Below are 9352 nucleotides of genomic sequence, written 5' to 3' on the forward strand. Positions count from 1 at the left end.
AGCCCGGAATAGAAACCTTGGCCTATCTGATCTGCAGGAACAGGCTGTATTGCCCTCATGGAGAGCAGGGAATGGACTTTTTTTGGCCTCTGCCCACTGGTTTGGAGGAATATCTGGGAACCCTTTTGGGGTTGGCAGAGTGTAGAAATAAAATTTGTATCCCTGGGACACTATGTTGAGGACCCATCGGTTGTTGGTAATAGAGGCCCAGTTGTTTGCATGGGCTGAGAGCTTTCCTCCCAGGGGCACAAGTAGTTGGGCAGAGGTAAGGGGTGGAGGTGTAGAGTCATTGTGAGTTCTTTCCATAAAGGGGTGGCTTAGCACTCCCTATTTTTGAAGTGGAGGAACTCCATTGCTTAGTTCTCTGCATTCCCTGGGAATGCTGTCTGGGGGTTCTGCTTGCCCTAGGTCTTGGCTGAGCTGGCCTGGGGGGGGCCGGAAAGGACCAGTACTTGGAGGGGCAATGCCTACTGAACCTCAGAGGCCAGACCTGTAAGAAGTCTTTAACTGTCTGCATAGATTTATCTTTGTCTTCCATCTTTTTTAAGACCTCTTCTGCCTTGGTGCCAAACAAATTGTCTTTGTTCAATGGTGCGTCCAATAGTTTTGATTTGACATGGTCTGGCAAGGTCTGTTCCTTAAGCCAAGCATGCCTTCTAAGTACAGAACCTGTGACTGCTGCCCTGCAAGATGCTTCTAGGGCGTCAAAGCCACATTGCAAGGTGTGTTTAGTAACTTTCTTCTTTCTTTATTTTCTGCACAAGCAGGAAAGGTAGATATTTTTTGTTTGAGGAGTTCCATGGCATGTTGCTGGTATTTCAGCATGTGGAACTGAAAATTTAGTGCTCTAACATCAAGAGTTGCAGAGGTGTATACTTTTTTACCCCGTCTGTCTAAAGCTCGGGCATTCCTCTCCTAGGGGGTGGAATTCTTAACTGTGGTTGGTTTAATTCCTTTAAGTCCTTGGGAGATGACCTCTGGGTCAGCAGTAGGATTTTTGAAAAGAAATTTCTGAGAGTCAGGGACTCTAATACCTGTCAGGTTTCCTGGGAGCAGGAGGAAGGGGGTCAGGAGTCTAAACGGATTCCATAAAGACATCATCCACAACATCCAAGACAGGAGGAATGGCTAAAGGTCTGTGCTGTGGTAAATCTAAGAATTTCCTGAGTCTCTTTTTGGATTGAGGATAGTCCTGACATTCCCATTGGAAATGCTCCCTTAAAGTATTTAGGGTTTCACCAAATGAAAAACCCTCTGGAGGAGAGGCAGAAGGAATGGATTCCTCTGCATCTAAATCCTCATAAGCAGATAGGGATTGCATGTCTTCATATTCAGAAACTTCAGTCATCAGACTCCTGGTCAGATAAAACTGCTGGGGACAAGTCTCTTTTTCTTTTGGAAGAGGTAGGCTGGCTTCCCCTAATAAGCATGATAAGGTCTTCTGCCATTTTAAGCATTTGAGATTGAGGCATGGAAGTAGGTGCATGCACTTGGGTCATCGTGTTTTAAGGTGTAGTTCGTACCCTGGGCCTTAGAAACTCAGTAGTTTTAGAAAGAACTGAAGACGCGAAAGAAGCCTGTCTGTGTTGAGTATCGGTAGTGTGAAGCATTTCCTCAGAAGTCGGTGCCTGTTCAGCGGCTCCGGACCCATCCAAGGCAGAGACATCCGCAGGATCCTTAGTCAAAGAAGAGTCTCACTGCATACTGGACTCCAAATGGGTTTCGGTAGCGGCCTGCGAATCCACAGAAGCAGGCATCAGGGGCTGCGAAAGCACCTCACTGAGGAACGCAGAACTGACGACTAGCTTACCGGAAGCATCGTCGGCAGTTTTGGACCTGTGCGGCCTATCTCAGTTTTTATCCTTACATTTTTTTGGAAGACCGGTAGTCAAACGCTTTACCGAAGCCATATTGGAATACAGCAACCGTGAGCAAAAATATTTAGCTACAATAAGGGCCCAACAATGTACAGTTCTGGCATTGAACAAAACTATTAGTTATGTACTCACCATAACTTCAGATGTTTGGGATCCATCTCGCCTACATTCTGACTGATGGGTTCGGAGCCGATCCCTCGGCTCCGACTCGGCACGCTTATGCCAAAGAGCGAAGTCTCTTATTGGCTGAGCTTACTATATCCCAGGATGCACCACTACCAGTCCCCCAGATCTAGTTTGTCCGCATACATGCACACATGCACGCCCTGCTTATATAACATCGTCAGATGAAACAAGATAAAACAGTAGAACTCAAAACCGTTCAATCTCTTCTGATCTCCAAGGCAGGGGGAAGGAGGGTGGGTATTAGGAATGTAGGCGAGATGGATCCCAAACATCTGAAGTTATGGTGAGTACATAACTAAAAGATGTTATGTGATCCTATCTCGCCTACATTCTGACTGATGGGACAGCGTCCTAGCACCTGAATCCTGGGTGGCTCACTGGAAAACACTCCTGAGTACCGTGGAACCAAATGAAGCTTGTCCTTTAGATGCCACATCCAATTTGTAGTGGGAAATGAAAGTGTGCGGATTGGACCAAGTAGCCGCAGCACAAATTTCCGATATAGCGAGCTTGGAATGAAAAGCTATAGAAGTAGCCATAGCTCTGGTAGAATGAGCTTTGATAGATGTTGTAAGTTGCTTATTCAAGAAGAATAAGCCTGAGTTATGCAATCTCTGATCCATTTGGAGATAGTAGCTTTTGTGATGGTTTGGCCCAATTTATTATCTGAGAAGGACACAAACAACTGGTCTGACTTACGAAGTTGCTGAGTCCTGTCTAAATAGAAGCGTAATTGCCTGTGAACATCCAATTTATGGAGAGTGTATTCTGCTTCATTGGAGAATTTTGGGAAGAAAACTGGTAGCTCTAGAGATTGTTGGAGACAGAAACTAGAACAGACCTTTGGGACAAAGGATGGATTAGGCCTAAGTGATACTCTATCCTTGTGGAAAATCAAGTACGGTGGCTTAATGGACAGGGCTTGAAGCTCTGAAACTCTTCTTGCAGAAGTAATCGCAACTAAGAAGGCAGTTTTCCAAGACAGATATCTTAACTCACATGTAGCAGCCGGTTCGAAAGGGGAAGATGTTAATGCGCGAAGCACCAAATCAAGATCCCACGGAGGTGCAGGATGAAAAATTGGGGGTCTTAATAGGCTCGCACCTTTAATGAAAGTTTTGCATAGTCTGCTGCTCATCAAAGGAGGATCCATGGATTCATGGAATTTAGAGATAGCCGCTAGTTGGACTTTAATAGTTGAGACAGAAGATCCTTGATTAAACAGGGATGTTAAGAATTTCAAAACCTCTGGGACAGGAGCAGTGATAGGGTCTAAGCCCTTGAGTTGAGCCCAGATAGCAAACCTCTTCCACTTACTGAGGTACAATTTGTTAGTGGTGGGTTTGTGGGCGAAGATAAAATGTGAACAACTTCCGGTCTAGTGTGTGCCTTCTGACTAAAGTCGGAAGTGGAGGAGCCAAGCTGTCAATTTCAAAGATTGAAGGGACTGATGCCGATGTCCCGACTGATGGATTAGCAAGTCCGAATTAGGTCTAAAGTCCACGGATCGCCCACGCATGCTTCTTCAGGTAAGGAAACCATACCTGACGAGGCCAGTATGGGGCAATCAGTATCATTGAGGACCCCAATTGAGAAGTTTTGAATAACTTTGGGGAGAAGTGGAATTGGAGGAAAGGCATAAAGTAGCCCTGTTGGCCAAGGTTGTGCTAGAGCATCCATAGCTGGTACTCCTGATGTGGGATCAAGGAGAAGAACCTTTGGCACTTGGTGTTTTGTGGAGTTGCAAATAGGTCGCAGCACGGCGTCCCCATCTCCTGAAAACCTGAGCTGCTACTGTGTGGTTTAGAGACCACTCGTGAGGAGAGAGAATTGTCCTGCTCAATTTGTCTGCCAATATATTTGACCTTCCCGGGATGTGGGTCGCTACCAAGAAGCGGTTGGTAGCTACAGCCCATTCCCACACTCTCATGGCCTCTCTGCAAAGGGGGTACGATCTGGTCCCTCCTTGTTTGTTCAGATACCAGACCACCGACATGTTGTCTGTGTGTATGGCGATGATGCCCTGAGGAAGAAACTTGTGTAAGGCCTGTAGGGATAGAAGTACAGCCCTCATCTCCAACACGTTGATGTGGAGAAGAGCTTCGTCTGGAAGCCAGAAGCCCTGAACTAGCCTGCCCAGACAATGCCCCCCCCCACCCTATCTGGGAGGCATCTGTCGTCAGGGTAACCACTGGAGAGGGAAGAACAAAGGGGTTTCCTTGATTCAAATTGGATGTCTGAAGCCACCAGCGAAGGTCCCTTTTGCATATTTCCGTAATCATGATGTGATGATTGAGGGGAAGATCCTGAAAGGACCATTGAGTTGACAATAGCCACTGAAGAATCCTCATGTGCAATCTTGCCAGAGGAACTAAAAGAACCGTGGCAGACATTGAGCCTAAAACTTGTAGAACCATCCTGGCTGGGGCTTTGGATCTCGAGATCAGAGCTTGAACTTGGCCCTGTAAAGTTTGGATCCTTTCGGCAGGAAGAAAGACGCCAAGATCAATCTTGAGTCTATCTCTGCTCCTATGAACTTTATGCGTTGAGAGGGCAGCAAGACAGACTTTGACCAATTGAATGTAATCCCCAGGGTAATACCCAGGGAGATGGTGGCTTTGAGGTTGTCCATTAGTAGATGCCTGGTGGCGGCAGTCAGGAGCCAGTCGTCCAGATAGGGAAACACTTGGAATCCAAGACCTCTCAGGTGAGCCGTCACTACTGCCAAACACTTGGTGAACACCCTGGGGGCTGTGGTGAGACCAAAGGGCAGAGCGGAAAATTGGTAATGACTGACTCCCAGGCTGAAGCGCAGATACCTCCTGGACGCCTGATGTATCGGTATGTGATAATAGGCGTCCTTGAGGTCTATGGAGCACATCCAAACATCCTTCTCCAACAATGGGAGAATGGATTGTAACGTGACCATTCGGAATTTGGATTTCGTGACGGATTGGTTCAGTCTGCTGAGATCCAATATTGGTCTCAGGTCCCCTGTCTTTGTTGGCACTAAAAAGAACCTGGAGTAATTTCCTGATCCGATCTGGTCTGTGGGGACCGGTTGGATGACTCCTTTTTCTAGCAGCTTTAAAGCTTCTGCGGTTGCCATTTCCCTTTGACTGGGTGGTGGGTTCGGGATTCTTTTGGACGGTGGGGGCGAGTATGTGAATGGGATGGTGTAACCTCCGGCAATGATCCGAAGCACCCATCTGTCCTGAGTGATTGACTCCCAGGCTTTTAGATGCTTGGCAACGACACCCGACTGGCTCGAGCAGCACAGCCGGGCAATCCCTCATGACGTGTGGGAGGCTGAAGAGCCACGAAAGGACTCGCGGTCTCCAGAATTGCGGGGCCCTCTGCCGCCTCTGGGACGGCGTCTCCCTGAAAAGTTTCCCCGTCCTCTGCCTCTGGAAGGGGAATCTTCCTGCTGTTGGGAGAAAAACTTACGAGATTTGCGGAACCACATTTTCCACCCTCCTTAGCCTTGGGGTAAGGCCGAAGGGAGTGGAATAACGGGCACCTACGGCAGATAAAGTTTTTCCCTCTTGCTCACAGCGGGTAAGGGTGTCTTTAACCTTGGGTCCAAACAAGGAGGACCCATCAAAGAGAGCGTCAGCGAAGGAAGACTTGAAGGCCTCCGCAAACTGACACAAGCGGAGCCAGGCTTGTCTCCGTAGAGCCACGCCTGTGCCTGCCTCTACCCGCCCCTTCGGCCGCATAGGAAATGAGCCTCATGGACGAGTTAGAAACTGACATAAGGATAGCCAACTGAGAGCTAACCGACTGGGCTAGCTGCTCAGGTAGGTTACCCGAGAGGGAATCTGACAACTCCTTGACCAGATCCCTCTGAAGCCTGGTAAAATGTGCCAAATAATTCAGAGACCTTAAAGTAAAGGCCGCTGAAGTCAGGGTGCGCTTCCCGTACCCATCCATACTCCTAGACTCCTTATTAGGAGGATGGATGGACGTTGAAGCCTCTGCCACGCCCTGTTGTGTAGCAGATGCCACCACCATGGCATCTACAGCCACGCCTTTGGTGAGGAACTCCTTCTCGGGGAGCAGACAAAAATTTATTTGGACGAGAAGGGACTGGTTCCACGGTATCTGGTGTTCCCACGCCTTCGACAAACTAAATCCAGAAGCTCGTCGAAGGGCGGAGACACCCAGGAGGCGGAGGGCTGAGCCCCAAAGGCCTTGAGGAGCACTGACTCATCAGCAGAGGGGGTTTGGATATCCAGCCGCCTCGTTGTTTGAGGATCTCTAAGATGTCTGCAAATGAGACATCATCCGAGGACGACTTCGGGACCCCTCTGCATCATCAAGATCAGTGTCTGATGTAATAGACTCGGGAGTCCACGTGCTTCCTCTTGCACGATCTCTTCCTTGGGGTTCCTCCAAGACAACTCGAAGAACCCTCAGGAGGAGGGGAACCCCAATGGGGTAACCTCAGGCCCCGGGGCTCCGCTGACTACGGACAGGGGAACTGCCAAAGACCCAGTCTCCACGCCCAGGGAAGGTGCCGGTAAAGCCGGAGAGATGACCGAAGAGGACTTGGCCAAGGCACTCCTCATGGCTCTGAAAGCCGGACCCCCAGAATCCTGGGAGTGTCCGGTCCCCGGAGCCGTGATGGCCGACGGAAGTCCCGCAGCCGAAGCACCGAGGGGGAGGCTCGGCACCGAAAGCATAGGTCCCGAAACATCACCCCCGGGTCCAGCCAAAGTCCAGCGTACCAAACTCGGACCCGAGGCCGGGTTGGAGTAAGGGTCGGAGCCGACCCTAAGATCTCCACCGGCTCCAACAGCACCTGCTCCGACGGAGCCGAAGCAGTCGGAGGAGGAATGGCAATGGGGTGGGCCAAGGTCATCGGCTCCGAAGCCAACTGGGTCGGAACCGAAACAAATTTTTGGAAGACTGGGGACTGGAACAGTCTTTGGAGCACCCTGTCTATATCAGAATCTGACATCCTCCAAGACCGAGAGGAAACAGAACGGGTTCGAGACGGCCTCTCCAACGGCCCCAAGGGACTAGGGGACCGGCTCCGAGGTGACTCGATGACTATCGGCGCCGAAGGAATACACACACCAGATTCCATCGGTGCCAAGGAGGACTTCGGCGCCGAGGAGGAAGTGTCTGAGCGGGCGACCCTTGTCGGCTCCGAGACCAGTGGAGCCGACGAAGGTGACTCGCCTCTCGATGCCCCAGCCATCGGCTCCGAAGCCAGAGGAGTCGATACTGGTGGCATCGAGGCAGACCGTTCCGACCTCGGCTCCGAAGTCCTTGGAGCCGAAGGAGAGGCCTGCCTATGTCTCTTGGCGGTCGGATCCGACGGACTGGTCGGAACCGACGCCCTTTTCTTTTTAACCGGAGAAGGAGAGGATGCCAAGGCTTCTTCAAAGGAAGGTTTAATTAATCCCTTAAGAATCAATTTATTTTTCCTCTCCTGGAGGACCCTTGAGGAAAAAGCGTGACATACACTGCATGACTCCTGTAAGTGTTTTGCACCCAAACAATACACACAGAGCGAGTGATCGTCTGTGATAGACATTTTGAAACTACATTTTGTACATTTTTTAAAACCCGAAGGCCTAGGAGTCTGAGACATTATGATAGACAATTTCAGTAACTTTGACAGGAAAATATACAATTACTGACTTACTGATAGACAAACCTAAATATAGGCTTACAGTTATCGAATGACAGGGAACTTTGAAAACCCTGTAAGGTTTTAGAAGGGTTGACTGACCGAAGGCCCTAGATGAAGGGGGGGCCGAAACCAACTCAACCCAATCACACAACAAGTCTTTCAACAATCCAAACACACACAATGAGAGCGTTAGCCGTTAAAACAGCTTTTGAGACAAAAAACAGCAAAAAACTGACAGAAAAAGTTAGTTAAAATAACTACTCAGCCCAGCCAGCTCGAGACCACGTCTTCGCAGGGAAGCGGCAAACGAGATCTGGGGGACTGGTAGTGGTGCATCCTGGGATATAGTAAGCTCAGCCAATAAGAGACTTCGCTCTTTGGCATAAGCGTGCCGAGTCAGAGCCGAGGGATCGGCTCCGAACCCATCAGTCAGAATGTAGGCGAGATAGGATCACATAACATCACAAAAGCGACAGCAAGGTATGTCATGGTCTGGGCCTAAACAGGTGATGCAGTAAGAATGGTAGTCTCGGTGTGGTATTTGCTTTCCACAGGCGAGACAATTGTTAACTTTTTCTGACATTGATCAGAGCAAGAAAAAAGAATCCCCAACGGGGTACTTAGCTTTAGAAGACTTCAACTTCAATTCGGAAACAAACCTCAGGTAGCAGCCGACTGGCACTTGTGCGAACTACTTCTGCTTCGGGCTCCTCAGCAAGAAAGACTGTTGTAATGGCATCTGGTACCTGATTTTATACCCCTGACAACCTGACATCAGTCCTGGAGTGACAGCAACCGACATAGAAGTACTAAGCCTCTGGTATTCGGGCCGACTGAGGGCTACCCCTGGCAGGATAACCCAAGTGTGATGACTGCAACAGTGAAACACGAAGAACATGTTTTGGTTACCTTTACGTTCAGTGCTGCTTAAATGATAAAAAGGTGAATACTAGAAATGTAGGATTTAGTGGAATAAATGTGGAATATGTGAGTATGACATGTAGCACATGAAATATTCTGTACTGTAGGCTTAGATGAGGTTTATAATAAGTGGTGAAGCCACTAGTCATTAAATGATTTTCCTGTTCTAATAGTACAAGATATTTCATAAAGCACATAAAGGAGATCTCAGTGTATCCTATTTATCCATTTTCTATGGTTTACATCCATCAATTACTTACGTTGTTTTGTTTGTTTGCAGTTAACAGAGCTGCAAGTAGTTTTGCATGTCTTTATGAATCAAGAGCTTCATGGACTATGTTAATTGCCCATGTTTTTAACTGCTTAAGACTTTATAAAGTTTGCAGAGGCCTTCAAGAATGAAGTGTCTTGGTGAGAGGCTTTGTACTTTAGTTCTAAGGTAAATTTAACTTCTTTTAATAACGGTTCATTTATTCAACATATTGTAGTAGTTGAATGATGGTTATGCTATGGTTTGCTAGATTGTGGTTTAACTATGTTTTCAGTGAGTTTAGATTAGTGGCCCCAAACTGACAGCCCAAGTATTAGATGCGGTCCTGGAAAAAGATGGAACTGACGTGAATATACTTTTAAATTTTGTTCCACCATGTGGTATCTGTGTCTTAAAAGTTAATACAGGAGTTCCTGGTCAGCTGTGCATCAGTAAGTGTCGGTACAAACTCAG

Source organism: Protopterus annectens, chromosome 16.part0 (assembly GCF_019279795.1).
Source record: "Protopterus annectens isolate FY-2018-M chromosome 16.part0, PAN1.0, whole genome shotgun sequence".
Lineage (NCBI taxonomy): Eukaryota > Metazoa > Chordata > Ceratodontiformes > Protopteridae > Protopterus > Protopterus annectens.